Raw genomic sequence first — 16,507 nt, forward strand, 5'->3', positions numbered from 1 at the left:
CTTCCTCTTCACACACAGCGAAGACATGACTACAACTTTTCAACAAAACTTTGCAGAGGGCTGGGAGCTAAATCATATCAGGTATAACATGAAACTTGAAAATGTGGCTTACAAATTAAAGCATATTTACCTTCAGCTCACAGAGCTTGCCTACCTCTGCCACTTCGTGGTACACAGATCAACGGTATTTGACAGCACACTGGGGTAAACCAAGGAAGGCCTCACGGGGGTGAGGGTGACCTGCCTGTGGGCCCTCGGGTCCCCTGGGGGAGGAGAGACCATCTCTCAAGCAGAAATTTAACTCACTGGCGGTCACTGGGCCCTCTGCCTGCAGGTTGGGAAGCTTGCTTGTGCCCCAGCTAGAAGAATGTCATCTAGCAGTGGAGTGGCACTCGTGAATGTGCAAGATCACAGTCAGAGAGATGAAAGGAAGAGAAAGCAAGGGAGCCCCTGGCTACTGAAGAGCACAGAAAGGAGAAAAGCCTGGCTAAGAGAGTCCAGACCTAGAAAATTGGAGAGAAGTCCTGTTCCTGTTGATGAATTTCTGGTGACAATTCTACCAGCTGAAAGAAAGAACCAGCCCCACAAGGACTCACACGGAGCTAAAGGAAGGGCTAGTTATAGGATAGAGACCTTCCCTAGCTAGAACACCAACCCTCAGGTCAAGCTAAATGAATATCCAATTCCCTTTAATTCATGTCAATCCACTCTGATCTAATCAGATCATACGCCAAGTTAAGGAACCCTATCAGGTATCGGCAAAGGAGAAATATCCGAAAGAGGAAGGGCCCGATTAACCATGGGTCCTAACTGTGCTGTTTGAGCAGAGACCGCTTCTGCATCAACCTTTCTGGTTGTTAGGAGCGGGTCACAGAGGCGGTGACACAGCTGACATTCACACCATCCTAACGTGCTCTAGCATGTCCAAGGGCAGGAGCGTTACACTAGACCTTCCGCAGCCTGGGGTGGCAGGGCTGGTTTCTCCAGGACTAGGTGATGCCTTTGGTTTCCCAGGCTCTTCCTCAGGTTCTGCTTCTGGAACCCTTCCCTCCCTTTCTGATGAGAGGAGGTTCCTGAAAGACAGACTCTTTTTTAATCCTATTTTCCAAACAAAGTGTATATTTATTATGAAAACAATACCTCATATTTAGAAATAATAATAGTTATTCAGAAAGAATCTTCACCCAACAAATAAAGACTACACATCCTTTGTAGGCCCACCCAGAGCATTTACACATTTGACTATTGGTTAGGCCACAAAGGAAATCACAACAAATTCCAGAGGAATGATATCATACAGGATATGTTCTTTTACCACAATGTGCCGAAAATAGAAACCAACAGTAGACATGTATTCTCCCATCCCATAAATTTGACAATAAAAAAATACTGTTCTAAATAATCTCTGGATTATAAAAGAAACCATAATGAAAATGAAAAATATTTAGAAATAATACACAATGAAAACATGCACATAAAAACATTTGAGATACAGCTAAAATTATACTCAAGGGAAAACTGAGAGCTTAAATGTATTTTTTTTTTTTAGAAAACAAGAGAGTTGAAAATTAATGAACAAGCACTCAACTGAATGATTTAGAAAGAGAAAATAATAATCTAGAAAGAAAGAATTGAAGGAAAATTAACGTAAAGCACAAATAATAGAATCTAAAACCAAGAATATAAAAATTATCAGTAAACCAACAGATCACGAATTAAAATAATAAAATACACTACCAGAAAGTGATTAGAAAAAGGCGAGAAAGCAAAATAAACAATATTAAGACAAAAAATACTACAGCAAAATTTTGCCTACAATTTAAAAAACTTTCATGAAATGGTCAACTCTACAAAAAAATATAAATTACAAAAGTGACCCAAGAAGAAACAGAAAATCTGAATATACCAATAACTATTAAAATAATTGAATGGCTAGTCAAATCTCTCTTCTCAAAAAAGGCAACAGGTTCATCAACTTGACAGGCAAATTTAACCAGACCTTTAGGAGACAGATAATTCCTATCTTAGCCAAACAGTTCCAGAGAGTAGGAAAAAGGGAAAAGCTACCTAATTCATTTTATGAGGTTAATATATGTAAAAAGAACAGTATTTTTTGAAAAAGAAACAAAAGTATAGACCAATATCATTTATCAATATAAATGCAAGAATTTTACATAAAAAACTAGCAAATCTAATTTATCAGTAACAAAAGTAATCATAACTAAGTAGATTTTATCCTGTAAAAATATATATGACTCAACATTAGAAAATGTATCATATTACTATAAAATATGAAGATATAAAAAGGATAAAAACCATATGATAATCAACAAATGTAGAAAAATATAGGAAAATGTAAGCAATAAAATTCAATTAAAATTCATTAAAAAAATAATAAAACTTTTAAAAATCAGTAGGAACTTAACTTGATAAAATATTTCCCCCCCAAAACCCTATAATAATATCATACTAACTGATGAAACTTTAAACAAAGTCTTTTTAAGTTCAGGTACAAGTCAGGGTGCCCATTTTCCCCCTGACTTTGCAACATTGGACAGGAAGTCCTTGCCAATGAAAGGAGACAAGAAAAGAAGAGGCAAAAGAATAAGGGAGAAAGAGATAGAATGCTCATTATTTGCAATTTGTCTTCATTGAAAATCCAAGAGAATTTTCACACAAACTATAAGAAAAAACAAGAGGGTTTAGCAAGATTGCTGCAAACAAGATCAACATAAAAAATTAGCATCCCTTTATACCTTCAATAACCAATTAGAAAAGGTAGTAGAAAAACTTCTCATTCATGGTGGCAATAGAAATGATATTAAATCTAAGAAAAAGTTAAGCAAATGATATTCAGGACTTTATAGGGAAAATATTCAATATAAAAAGGTGTTTAGGGCTTCCCTGGTGGCGCAGTGGTTGGGAATCCACTTGCCAATGCAGGGTACACGGGTTCGAACCCTGGTCCGGGAAGATCCCATATGCCGTGGAGCAACTAGGCCCGTGTGCCACAACTACTGAGCCTGTGCTCTAGAGCCCGCGAGCCACAACTACTGAGCCCACGTCCCACAACTACTGACTCTGCGCGCCTAGAGCCTGTGCTCCGCAACAAGAGAAGCCCCCACTTGCCACAACTAGAGAAAGCCCACGCACAGCAACAAAGACCCAACGCAGCCAAAAATAATAAATTAAAAAAAGGGGTTTAAAAAAGAAAAGCTGAATACATTGACAAAAAGAAAGACTTAATATTCTTTCTCCAAATGAATCTATAAGTTCAATATAATGCAATTTTGAAAAAGAAGTGTAAGGATGGGGAAAGAGCGGTATCAGTAATCTACTGACTTATAACAAACCTCTGCAACACTTAGTGCTTTAGAACAACTACCGTGACTGCAGCCGGGGATGAGCTCAGCTGGGCAGTTCTGCTGCCCTTGCAGGTGGTCACTCAGGTGGCTACGTTCAGCTGGGGGCTCAGCTCATGGCTGGGCCCAGCTGCCTTGCTAAGAGAACTAGTCTTCTCTCTTTCTCTAGGGAGTCTCTGAGTTTCTCCCTCTCTGCATGATATCTCCCTGTGGTGTCTCTCCAGCAAGGTAGCCAGACTACTTACACGGGTAACTAGTCTGCCTCCCAAGAGCACAAGACAAAAGCTTACAGGACTAAGGTTTAGGCCAGGAACTGGCATAGTATTACCTCTATCCCATCCTAAGATAAAAGCAAGTCACAAGGCCAATCTCTCGATAGATTTAAGAGTTGGGGACTACATAGGTCTGTATACAGGTAGTGTGGTTCATCGGCTACATACCACAAATGACCTATCATGCATCGAGATTTGTAAAGTTAAAAAGTGTAGTGTTGGTGTAGGACCAGATAAATAAATCAGTGGATTAGAACAGAGGACCCAGAAACAAATGGCTACTTATGTGGAAAACTGATAAATGATAGAAGTGTCATTATAGATTAGAAGGGCTTTTACAAGTTAGTAGGGATGGGACAAACGACTTTTTACACTTATGGTGGGTTCCAACTGCCACACATTCTCTGATATGCCTCCCTGTAAGATGTGGAGTATAAATTCCCCTCCCACTGAGTGTGGGCTTGACTTAGTGAATAGAAGTGGGCTCACTTCTAATGAATAAAGTAGAAGTGACAATGTGTGGCTTTAGAAATTACGTCATAAAAGGCATTGCAGCTTCCTGCTTGCTAACGCTTTCTCTCTCTTTCTTGAATGGATCTTGTGCTCTGGGGGAAGCTAGCTTCCGTGTCATGAGGACTCTCAGGCAGCCTCGAGGAGAGGTCTCTATGGGGAGGAACTGAGGCCTCCTGCCAACAGCCATGTGGCTGAGCCACCCTGGAAGCACAGCCTTCAGATGACTGCACCCCACCTGCAACTTCAGAAGAGACCCTGAACAAGAACCACCAGCTAAACTACTCCCAGATTCCTGACCCTCAGAAACTGTGAGGTAATAAATGTTTGTGGTTCTAAGCTGCTAAGTTTTGGAGTAATTGGTGATGTAGCAATAGGTAACTGACAAAATCTCTCACCCGCAAAAAGAAATAAAATTGGATCCCTCCTCACACAAAACTTTAGAATTTTTTTAGAAGATAATATGGGACAATATCTATGATTATAGAAAAGATTTCTTAAATCAGACACAGACATGCAGACACATGCCATAAAGGAAAAAACACCGTAACCAAGGTTAAAAGATAAATGACCATCAGGGAGAAGATATTTGCAACCTCTAGTATCCAGAACAAATAGAGAACCCCATCAAATAAGTAAGTAAAAGACAAACAGCCCAATAGAAAAATAGGTAAAAGTAATAAATAGGTAATTCATGGAAGAGGCAACCTAAATGACCTTTAAACCATCTCACTGGTAACCAGAACAATGCAACTTAAACCAGGATGAGATTCTATTTCTCATCCACCAGACTGACAAAAGTTAACAAATCTAAAATTATCAAGGGTTGACCAGGATGTGGGTAAATGGGAATTCTCATACATTGCTGGTGGGATTATAAATTGTTAGAGCCATTGTGGACACAATATGGCAGCTTGTAGTAAAACTAAACATGTACATACACTGTGATCTGACAACTCCACGTATAGCAATTGTAGACTTTCCAGAGAGAATTTCTGGCACCATTGCACAAGAAGACCCATACAAGCAACCTAAATGTTCATTAATAAAATGAATAAATAAAAGATGGTATATGTAAGCCAAACATTACACTAAAGGAATAAACTACAGTTATAGATATATATTTCAAGAATGGATGAATATGTATCAAGTTAATACCATCTATATATATTTATATATAAATATTTAGGGTTGTCCTCAGGTCCCATTTCCCCTTAGCCTAATGGAATTTCCTCTTGTTTTGGGAGCCACATATTTTATTTTTATTTTTATTTTTTTTTATTTTTTATTTTTTTGAAACATCTTTATTGAAGTATAATTGCTTTACAATGGTGTGTTAGCTTCTGCTCTATGAGCCACATATTTTAAATTCAAACATTCTTGGAAGGCACCCAGAATTGCTAACCAAATTCTGGTTCCTTTATGAAATGAGACCTGCATTCATGGAAGTCACAGGATGTGCAAGGTATCGAAGGTGGCATCTGTGTAAGTTACCAGGACCTGCTGCTGCTGGGTTCATCAATCAGTGAGCACCTAAACTAAAGGCAAGGGCCTGTCCCAGTGGTGGCATTACCATGTTACTCAAGAGTCTCAGAGGTAGAAGCGCCAGTTTCATTTTTAATTATTTGGCAGTCACCTGCTCAGGATTTCTTCCTTCTATGGATAACTCTCATTTTCAGTCATTTTCCACTTGCAAAGGACTCTGCTTGGGCTGAGTGCTGAGCAGGTGACCTGCCTTTTCTTGCTTACATAAATGAGGGCACATTTTTGTTTAATGTTGTAAAGAGAATCAGTAGAATAGTTCAGAGTAGCCACTGAAGCATCTTAGGACCCGTCCAACACTGGGGAGAAAACCCTCACTAGAATGGAGACAAGTAAGCAGTCAAATGGAAATCCCAGAGTTTATTTAGAACTCCCAGTAGAGATATGAGTGTGGGGCTTTTATGGCAACATCTGAGAGGGCAACTTGAAAGCCAAGCTTTGGAAATAGAGGCTCAGGTAGAGCCCTTGGGATGGAAGGATGAGGTAACAGGTTTCTAACGCCAGCTATACCATGGACAAGTGGGCAGCGGGGTGACAAGAATTGAGAAACCTGCTGCTATGGCCTCCGATTCTCAGATCAGCTTCCCTACCCAAAGTTCTTCTACAAAGAGCCGTAGACAGCAGCCCTATTCTACCAGCCGGAGGGTAAGAGAGAGTAGACAAGACAAAGAAGGACCCGCAGCCATTCTCCACCTCAACAGTTGGTCACTGTTGGCTCCGCTGGACTGAAGCCTCCTTCCCTGAAAAGTGAGAGGATTGTGTGAGTAAGTGACCAAGGTCCTACCCAGTTTGAATAAACTAGTGTCCATTGTCTTGTACCCATTCATTCCATGAACCTGTTCATACCTGTCAGGTACTGCGCTGGACCGTTCTAGAAGTACTTGTACCATAGGGGAAAAGAGAAGAGAAACTGAAAAATAACTGCTCCAAAAGATTTGTTTACAATGTCCACACAAATAAGTAGACTGTGGTATAACTACAGACCAGTCCAAGTCTGGATCTAGAAGGTAGAATGCTGCCTTTACTTTTCTTCCCTGTGACTCTCATTAACCATAGCGCAGTTGTTATAATACATGTGAGTAGGTTTTGTGGTTAAAGTAGAACACTCCTTGAAAACTGGCTCCAAAACTCAGTAACCACATTTTTCTCTGAGAACAATGGAAGCACTTATTACTATATCCATTGCATGAGGATCTAATACCCAAATACGCCCATACTAGATGCTATACCAACCCCATTAACATTCATAAGATGTTAAAGACACAGGGGCTTTGAAAGGAAAAGTTGGATGGTTCGTTTTAATCCTTCAAGAACTCAAACAAATTAACACCACATTGTAAATCAACCAAACTTTAATAAAATAAATTTTTAAAAAAGAACTCAAGTAGTTACTCTTAGCAGGAGCATGTAGCTCACCAGTAAGCAAACTGAAATACACAGAAAACATTTTTTATCATTTGAAGACTTCGAAATTTTCTATTCATATGTTTGAATTCCAATCCCATGTCAAGATTGTGTCAGGATTCAGAAAGCCATATTGCACTAGAAAAGAGTTGAGCTCTCTAAAGGTGAATCCTTTTTGGTTTTTTTTCTTTTTAGCTAATAAAGACATGGATATTTTTAATGAATTATAAGAAAACTGCAGTGTATCTGTAAAGAGAGCTATGAGAACCTTTATCTACTCTATAATCAGAAAACCAACTGATTATTTTTCTTCTAACCTAAACTGTAATACTGATGTCCATTCTGGATATTCCAAATGATTCAGATATACAACTATGTACTTTATAATGGAGGCTACCTTCTAATTAGGTGAAGCAATGGGAATAAGATTTGGGGAAAAAGAATATATTTTCTCAGATTTAGATTGCTCTCCTAAAATATTAAAACTTATGAGGTTTATAATGCATTTTTTACTTTAAAAAACTCGTTTATTAAAAAGTTCATTAATCAAAAGTGGGTAGTGAATTATCCCAAGGGGCTCACATCTGGGTAACACCTGCCAGGTCAATAAGTAGAACATTACCAGCACCCCAGAAAGGCCCCTCTAACCCCCTCTATTGCTATCCCCTCCCCACTCCCCAAAGTTAACCACTGTTCTCACCTCTAACAACAAAGATTAGTTTTGCTAGTTTTAAAATTTTTACATAAATGGAGTAATATAATATATATATTTTTTGTATGACTTCCTTTATTCAACATATTGTTTTGGAGAGTCACCCAGGGTGTTTTGTAAAGCTGTAGTTCCTTCATTTGATTGCTATGTAATATTCCATTGTGTGACTCTACAATAATTCATTTGTGCATGCTACTGTTCATGGATATTTGGGTTTGCTTACAATTTGGAGCTGCTAGAAATTGTGCTGGTATGAACATTCTGGTACGTGTCTTTTAGTGCATATCTCTGCAGGGATTTCTGTTGGGTATACACCCAAGAATGAAACTGCCGGGTCATAGGTTATATGAATGTTCGATTTTGAGAAATAATGCCAAACAGTTTTACAAAGTGGTTGTGAAGTTTCATTTATTCTTGGCAGTCACTCTTTTTCTACTTCTGGCAACAGAAAGTAGAGTGAGAAGGATTTTTAATGTCTTACAGGTTTCTTGGAACAAAGTATCTTTTTATAAACACTATTTGAATGAGTCAAGTTTAAAGTAATTAAGGGTTCAGAGATTAAATTTATTTCTACACTACAAATTTTTTTTTTTAAAAGAAGTGCAGAAGTGCTTGGGGCAAAATACATTTGGGATTTCCTTGTTGTCAAAATATCTGAAAAGTGATTCCAGCTGTCCAGCTCAAATCATCCACAGCTGGGCTGGCCAGTTTCTGACTTGATATTCACCTGGGGTTTTCAATAAAAGAAACAAAACAGAAGCTAGGATCCCCAGTATAAAAGCAATATCACGCCCATGAACTTAAGCAAATAAGCAAACATTTTCAATATAGCCATAGCTCCACCAAGAAGTGGGACAGCTTTGAAGTTTGTTTTTTTTTTTTCAAGTTTCTGAGGTTGGAAATTTCCTTCTCCCTGATATGGAAGACAGGCAGAAACAAACAATTGTAGTTGGAAACAGAAGTTGTTTTTCAAAGGACACTGCAATGCCCATTGGGCTGTCCTCTACTAACTTGATTATTCAGTGTAGAGCTGTCTTTCTCCCGGGTAAGAAGTCTGTAATTCTCTCTCCGGCAGGACTGTGAGAGAACGGGTTCGCCAGCGCCCCCGCTGGGTTCCTTAATCAATTTCTTGCCAAGATCAGCAAGGTCCCAGTGTAACAAATTAACATTTTTGTGTGTACAAGTTCATAAAGGCTAAATAGCCAGTTAAGAAAATTGTCCGGATATCCTGCATTAAAAATTGTTCAAGAGTTTGCGATTAAAACAGGTAAGTTGTGAATATTCATACAATGGAATACTATGTAGCGATGAGAACGAAAGGACAACAGTTACACGGAACAATACCGGCAAGTCTCACGGACTTCATGTGGAGGGGAAGAAGTCAGACAAAAAAGTTCAAAAACAGGCAAAACTAATTTATGGCGACAGAAGTGAGAATAACGTGCCGGTGGCAGCGGCTGACTGGGAGGAGGACCGAGGCGGGATGCTGGTGTGCTGGTCGCGTTCTCTCTCTTGATCGGACTATTGGTTACATGGATGTGTTCATTTCGTAAAAGGTTAACAAGGTGTGTACTTATGATGTGTGCACTTTTTTGTTATGTTTGTGTATTTCAGAATTTTTTAAAAATAAAGTTGCTGTTGAGAGAAAAGGTAGGCTGACCTTAATTGACCTTAATTTTTTTCTTTAAGCAGTCCAACAGTTTATGGTAATGTTAAGTAGCCCGCTCCCTGCTCAGGAGCACAAAGCCTTCCTAAATCTTTAGTAGTAATTTTTTAAATTTTTAAATTTTTAATTTTTATTGTTTAATCTTTAGTAGAAATAATTACCAATTTATGGAATAACAACTATGTATTAAGCTTTGTGTAACGTCTCGTACATATGTTATTTCCAGGCCTTCAAACAAACATTCAAAATAGGTAACGTTGTCGCCAGAGCACAGATAAGAGAACAAAGTTCAGAGACGTTTAACCATTTCCCTAGGTCACGCAGCTAGTCGGTGCCAGGGCCAGATCTGAATGCTACCTTATTCCTCATCATCCAGCCATTTAGGAAGGCCCCCTGACTCACCATTGCTGCAGGGCAGAGGAAGTAGGGCCTAGGGCAAAACTAGGGTGCACCGTGCAGTAGAGGCTTGCCCACCCCTGAGCTCACGAGGGGCCACATCAGACAGTGTCCAAGACGAGAGGTAAATTCAACGCAGGGTCACTTTAGTGATTAAACCCTGATGAACCACAGCCTTCTACCCAGCTGCTATGGTCACAGCTTGGAGCACCCACTCCTCTTCAAACCAAGCACACACCTCTCCTCCTCCATGAAGCCTTCCCAGATACATGAGGCCACAGGCTCTCACTCTTTCATCTTAGGTAATCCCTTCCACACACACCGTTTAATTTCATCATCACAGTAAGTTGCCAGTAAGTGCTCCCCCCTTTCCTCAAACGAGGAAACCAAGGCTTAGAGAAGCTAAGTGGTTTTCTCAAGGTCATAACAGTAGCAAGAGTTCAAGCTGGACTTGAAAGTTGGGTTCAAATTCTCCTTACCCCTCCCCTCCCCCTCTGACCCACAGCCCTCCTCTGCTACCCCATTGCTCCCTGTGAGATGGCATCTTTGGCTTTATCACACTTCCCTGTAATCAATGACTTCTTTGCATGTCTCCCTGACTAGATGGTGAAGAGAACTTGCAGAGGCTTTTTGATTGTATATCCCCATTCCTTAGCAAAGTGCCTGATAGAGATGAATCAATGCATACTAATCCTGCATCCCTCTTAGCTAGATGTTAAATAACCAGCTGTGATTGAGAGGCAGGGAAGTTAAGAGGGGTCAAAGCAAAGAAGCCAGGTTCAAATCCCAACTCCTCTTACTAGTTGCGTGCCCGTGGGTAGAACATGCAATTTCTCTCAGTTTCAGTTTCCATATTCGTTAAAAGAATGTAAAAATCATCCCTGTTTCATAAGGTTGTTCTCTTAGTCAGTTCAGGCTACTATAATATGGACTGAGTGGCTTAAACAAGAAACATTTATTTCTCACCGTTCTGGAGGCTGAAAGTCCCAGATCAAGGTGCCCGCAGATTCAGAACCTGGTGAGGCTTGCAAATGACCAGCCACCTTCTCACTGCATCCTAACTTGGTGAAGAGAGAGGGAGCTCTGGCGTCTCTTCGTCTTATAAGGGCAATAATCCCATCATGGTGGCTCCAGCCTCATGACCTCTTCTGAACCTAATTACCTTCCGGTGGTTGCATCTCCTAATAACATCACACTGAGCATTAGGGCTTCAGCATATGATTTGGGTGGACACAAATATTCAGCCTATAATGGCTGTTATGAGAATTAAATGAATTGAAATATATTAAGTGCTTAGAGCAATACCTGGTATAGAGTAAAAGTAGACATATCTAGTACAAGGTGAAATTAGCCAGGTTACCTGGGCAGCTTACAAAGAAAACCACTGTGGGAATACAAGGCAGAATTGTCACCTATTCTTGGATGTGCACTAGATGCCAGGTACTGTGTTCTACATGTCTGTTCACCACCTTGATACTGTGTGGCAGGGACATTATCTCTGTTTTACAGATGAGAAAGCAAAAGCTTAGTGAGGTGAGAACACTCACCCCTAGACACCCAGCCAATCAGCGTGCAGCGGGCTGTGAACTCAGGTGTACCTGCCTTTGCAGTCTGTGCTCTTAAACGATGGGCTATAGTAAGGCTGACTCGGGGCACCTGGGGATGGCTTCAAGGGTGAGATAAGATGTGAGATGAATCTTGAAAAATAAGTCGGATTTTAAGAAGTGGAAATGTCTGTAGCCCTCATTTTGGCACTTGATGTTCAGCACGGTGTTTTGGATAATTGCTTTGGTGGGGTCAGACCAGACACTCAGCACTATGAATGTTTGCTGCGGTGGCGGTCCTGTGCAGTGTAGGCTATTTAGCAGCACCCTTGACCTCTACCTACTGGATCCAGTAGCACACCCCTCTCTCCCAGTTATGACAAGCAAAAATGTCTCTAGATTGTTCCCCCTACGGGGACAAAATCTTCTGCAGTTGAGAACCACTGGTCTGCGTGTATATGTGGTCTTGATAACACAGCTGTAAGCAGCATGAAGCCAGGAACATATCGTGCCTTTTTGCATTCTCCAAACTAATAACCCAATTCTGGAAACAGAGCAATTGCTCCCCAAAATACTCACTGAAATGAATTCAGTTGTCATTACAGCCACCTTACATCTTTCAGAGTAACTCCCATTTGTCCTTCAGATCTCATCTCAAATGTCTCCTCTTTAGGGATGCTTTCCCCACATCTAGACTTGTTGTCAGGTTCTCTTTTTTGTTTTACTCTCGGAGAGGAGGTATTGTTATCTGTATTCTCTAATTCGTTCCTCCAGCACCCTGGCGTGGGAGTAGCAGACGGGGCTGTAGGCCCAATATTTTCATTAAGGAAACTAAGGCTCAGAAAGCTAATGAGGCATGTTCAAGATCACACAGCCAGTAAGTGACAGACTAAAACCTCAGTCACGTGGCAGTGGGCTGGTCCCCTAGAGGGACAGAACAGTGGATGCTGAGCAGGGCATCAAGGGGGCTGGCATTTGAGGCAGAGCACCCATCACAGAAGAAAACTGGAGTTTAAGGAGGGAAGGTGGTCAGAAACCAAGGACCAATACGGTGTGAGTACAAGACTGCATGGGGATGAGTACCTCCAAAACACACCTGACACCAGCCTACAGCACCCGACTAACCCAGGATGAAGGGTTACGCTCCATGGTTAATCCAACTGGTGAATCTGAGAATAAATGTCTGGCCTTGGTTCAGGTTTGAGGGACGCTGAGCTGCAGGTGGAGAAAGGAGGAGTCTGGATGAGGCAGTTGATCCATCGCGTGTGCCCAAGTGTGTTGGATTCCTAGTGTGCTGAATTCACTGTCCTCTCCTGGGGAGATGCCAGTCATTCATTTAGTCACTGATGTCAGTAATTCGCACCTACTGCTGTGCTGGGCCTGTGATGGGCACAGAAGATATGAAGGTAAGCACAATACAGGTGGTCCCTATCTCTCAACCTTAATCTAATTATTACATAAATTAATGTTTAATTACAGACTGTGACAGGTCTTAGGAAGGAAAGGCACTGTGTGCCATGACAACATATAACAGAAGGACATCTCACCCAGTCTGAGGGCTGGGGAAGTGTTCCCTGAGAAGGTGATAATTGAGCTGAGATCTAAAAAAATGAATAGAAGGTAATTATGTTCGTGTATGTTGAGGGAGTAGATGGCTGAAGAAACAGCAGGGCAGTATCTCTGAGGCAGAACCATGGAGGGATGAGGTTGAAGAATGCAAGGCACAGAACATACAGTTGAGCCCAGTGGGGGAAAAAAAAAGTTAAAGTGATTAGAATCAAAGAAAATAAGGCTAATGCCCCATTCAGTCTTCTTGATGGTGAAAGGTTCCCTTCCCAAGAGGACAAAAAATAAAATAAAATAAAATAAAATGCTACTTCAAAAAGAGAGGTAGCCTGGCTTTGCAGGCAGGGCTTCCCTCAGTGATGGGATCTTGGTGGGGTTATTAGTCCAGAGTTTGAACTGAGAATGCCCAGCAATTCCGTTTTTTCAGTTTATCCAGTCAATCATATTCTGGGGATTGACTCACATTGACCAAAGTCATGGAAAACAGATGTGTAAATCAAAATGCCTATATATAATTTTGTCATAAGAAATGCAGCTGCCTAGCTAATTGAAATATTCATGTCTATTGGTCAGTGAATGCTCCCTTCCCTATAAAGTGGTCCACGGGGGAGGTCAAATACCCATCAGGTTAATGGGGGAGAAGGAATTGGAACAAAGCCTCCCAGTCAAACAATGCAGCTGACTATTGGACGCATCATTCTCCACTAGAGATGAGCATATATTCTGAGCCCAAAGTCAGGATTCAGGGCTTAACAAAGAACTCTAACCTGGTTTATGAGTGTCATTCATCTATTTAGCTGTCTCTACTGGACTTTACTAATTACATAATGATATTATTAAATAATGATATAATGATATGATTAAATAATTGTATAATGTTATATTACTATGTAGTAATATAATTTTAAAATTATATAATTAATGTTATGTTATTATGTAATGATATAATTAAATAATATTTTTATATTGAATAAGCCACCATTATTAGAAAGAATTAAATAACATGAAAAGAAATACAACCAATATTAATTCAATATTTGTCATCATTTTTATAAAACATTTATCTATCCAAGTTGATAGTTTGATTTTCCACTAACACTTATTTTCTACTAATATTCAGTTTTATCAATTATTATTTTTTCTCTTAAAAAAACTCTGAAAAAGCCTTTGAGTAACTTAATTTAAGAAATATTTAGTTTCATTCATTATTGAAGATATTTTCAATATAATATTATTCATCAGACATGGAAGCAATGACAATTCAGTGGCAATGAGCAATTCTAGCACCAGATATAATGATTTCTGAAAACCATTGCTCACTAAAAGAAACCAGGGCTCCTTGGAGAAACAACTGATTCAAGATGTGGGGCAGGAATTGTTCAAGATAAGGCTGGAACATGTTGTTATATCTGAGAGCGAAGCCACTATCAAAGACTCCTGGCAAAAGGATATTGAAACTAACTTGAAGGGGCTCTTCCCGTCCATAGTTGGGTCAATCTGAACACCAAAGAAGGTAATAATCATAAAAGGTTGAAATACATCAAATATATAAAAATCCAATAGCTTATACAATGATAAAAACAAAGTTAGTATCTCCTTTGAAGGTTGTTAAGGCACCAACTCCCTGACATGATGTTAAATAAAAGGATCTTATTTTGCCTTTTCTGTATAAATTGTATTTCAGGGTAACCTAGTTGTTGATATGGGAATTCTTTCTTTATAGCAAGATCCCAGCTAATAAAAGCAAAACAAATGACAGATTTAGAAAATCATCACTTTCAAATCCCTATTGAATTACTGGATCTAGGCCATAGACGTCAATGGTTGCTAAAACCATTAGGTGAAAGGTCCATGGGGATCTGTATTATGAATAGGTCAGGCTGACAATTTCTAGAACCACCAGTCAACTTAAAATCATGAAAAATGGAAATGCAGGACATCATATATTTCCTGATATGATGTAATAGGAATACACACTGAACTACCTTTCCTTTAAAGGATTCTAGCCAAATGAAGTTGAATCTAAGACTCTAGGTTTCACTACCTGTTTACAAGAAACACAGGGATAGAGGAACACGTTAAATGACATCAAGAGAAGGCAATCAGTGAAATCTGGAATGTGAGAATTTCTACAGGACAAATGACTTCGTTTCTTTGACAAGTGAATTGCATAAAAAAGGCTGATAGCGGGGGAGTGTAAGGAACTTTAGAAGTATATTATATGAGTCATCTCAGGCTGCCATAACAAAATACCATAGATTGGGTAGCTTAAATAACAGAAATTTACTTTCTCACAGTTCTGGAGGCTAGAAGTCTGAGATCAGGGTTCTCATGAGAACACTCTTCCTGGTTTGCAGATGGCTTCCCTTTTGCTATGTATTCATATGGCCTTTCCCCACTGTGTGCACATGGGAAGAAAGAGAAATCTCTTTTCCTGTTCTTATAAGGCCACCAATCTTATTGGATTAGGATCCCCACACTTATGACCTCACTTAACCTTAATTACTCCGAGATGTCTTATTTCCAAATACAGCCACACAAGGGTTACGGCTTCACCATATGAATTTGGAGGGGAGACACATTCAGCCAATAGCACATAAGGTAAGCACAGTAGAGGTGGTTCTGGTCTGAATCCTGATTGCAACAACCCTACGCCATGTGTGGACCTTGTTTGAATGCTGATTGCAACAAACCAACTATAAAAAGACATTTATGGGACAATCAGGGAAATTTTAACATTACCTGTTAGATACAAGATGATGTTAAGAAATCATTGTTAACTTTTGTAGATGTTCTACTTTTTAAAAATATTCCTTATTTCTTGGATATATATACAGAGGTATTTACCTCTAAAATTATATAAAGTCTGAGACTTGTTTTAAAATAATATATAGGGGTGGGATGGAGGTGGGGAAGGGGTTATAGATGAAATAAGATCACCCATATATCAATAACTATTGAGACTGGGTCATGTGCACTTGGGGCTTTACTACTCTATTCATTCTACATTTGTGTATGTTTGAATTTTTCATAATAATAAAAATATTTTTAATGCAAAAGAGACAGGGAGAGAGACTCAAGAAATATATCAGCCACATACAATGTGTAGCTCTTGTTAAATCCTGATTCAAACACACCAAATGATAAGAAGCCATTCTTGAGACAGCTGAAGCAAATGGACCATGAAATGTGTGATGAATGATATTACAAATTGTTAATTTTGTTTGATGTGATTGAGAGTTTTTTTTTATTTTTTGAGGTCCTTCTTGTTAGAGATACATAGGTACACACCGAAGTCTTTACAAGATCTTTAGCCAGGGTTCTCCTGAGAAACAGAGCCAATAGGAGATTAGATATAGATATAGATATAGATATGGATACAGGAGATATATGTATAGATATAGATATAGATATGAAAGAGAGAGATTTATTTTAAGATACTGACTCACATGATCTTGGAGGATGTTAAGTCCAAAATCTGCAGAGTTGGATGGTAGGCTGGAAATCTGGAGAAGAGCTGCAGTTTGAGTCCA

This window comes from Eubalaena glacialis, chromosome 7, assembly GCF_028564815.1.
Source record: "Eubalaena glacialis isolate mEubGla1 chromosome 7, mEubGla1.1.hap2.+ XY, whole genome shotgun sequence".
In the NCBI taxonomy this organism is placed as follows: domain Eukaryota; kingdom Metazoa; phylum Chordata; class Mammalia; order Artiodactyla; family Balaenidae; genus Eubalaena; species Eubalaena glacialis.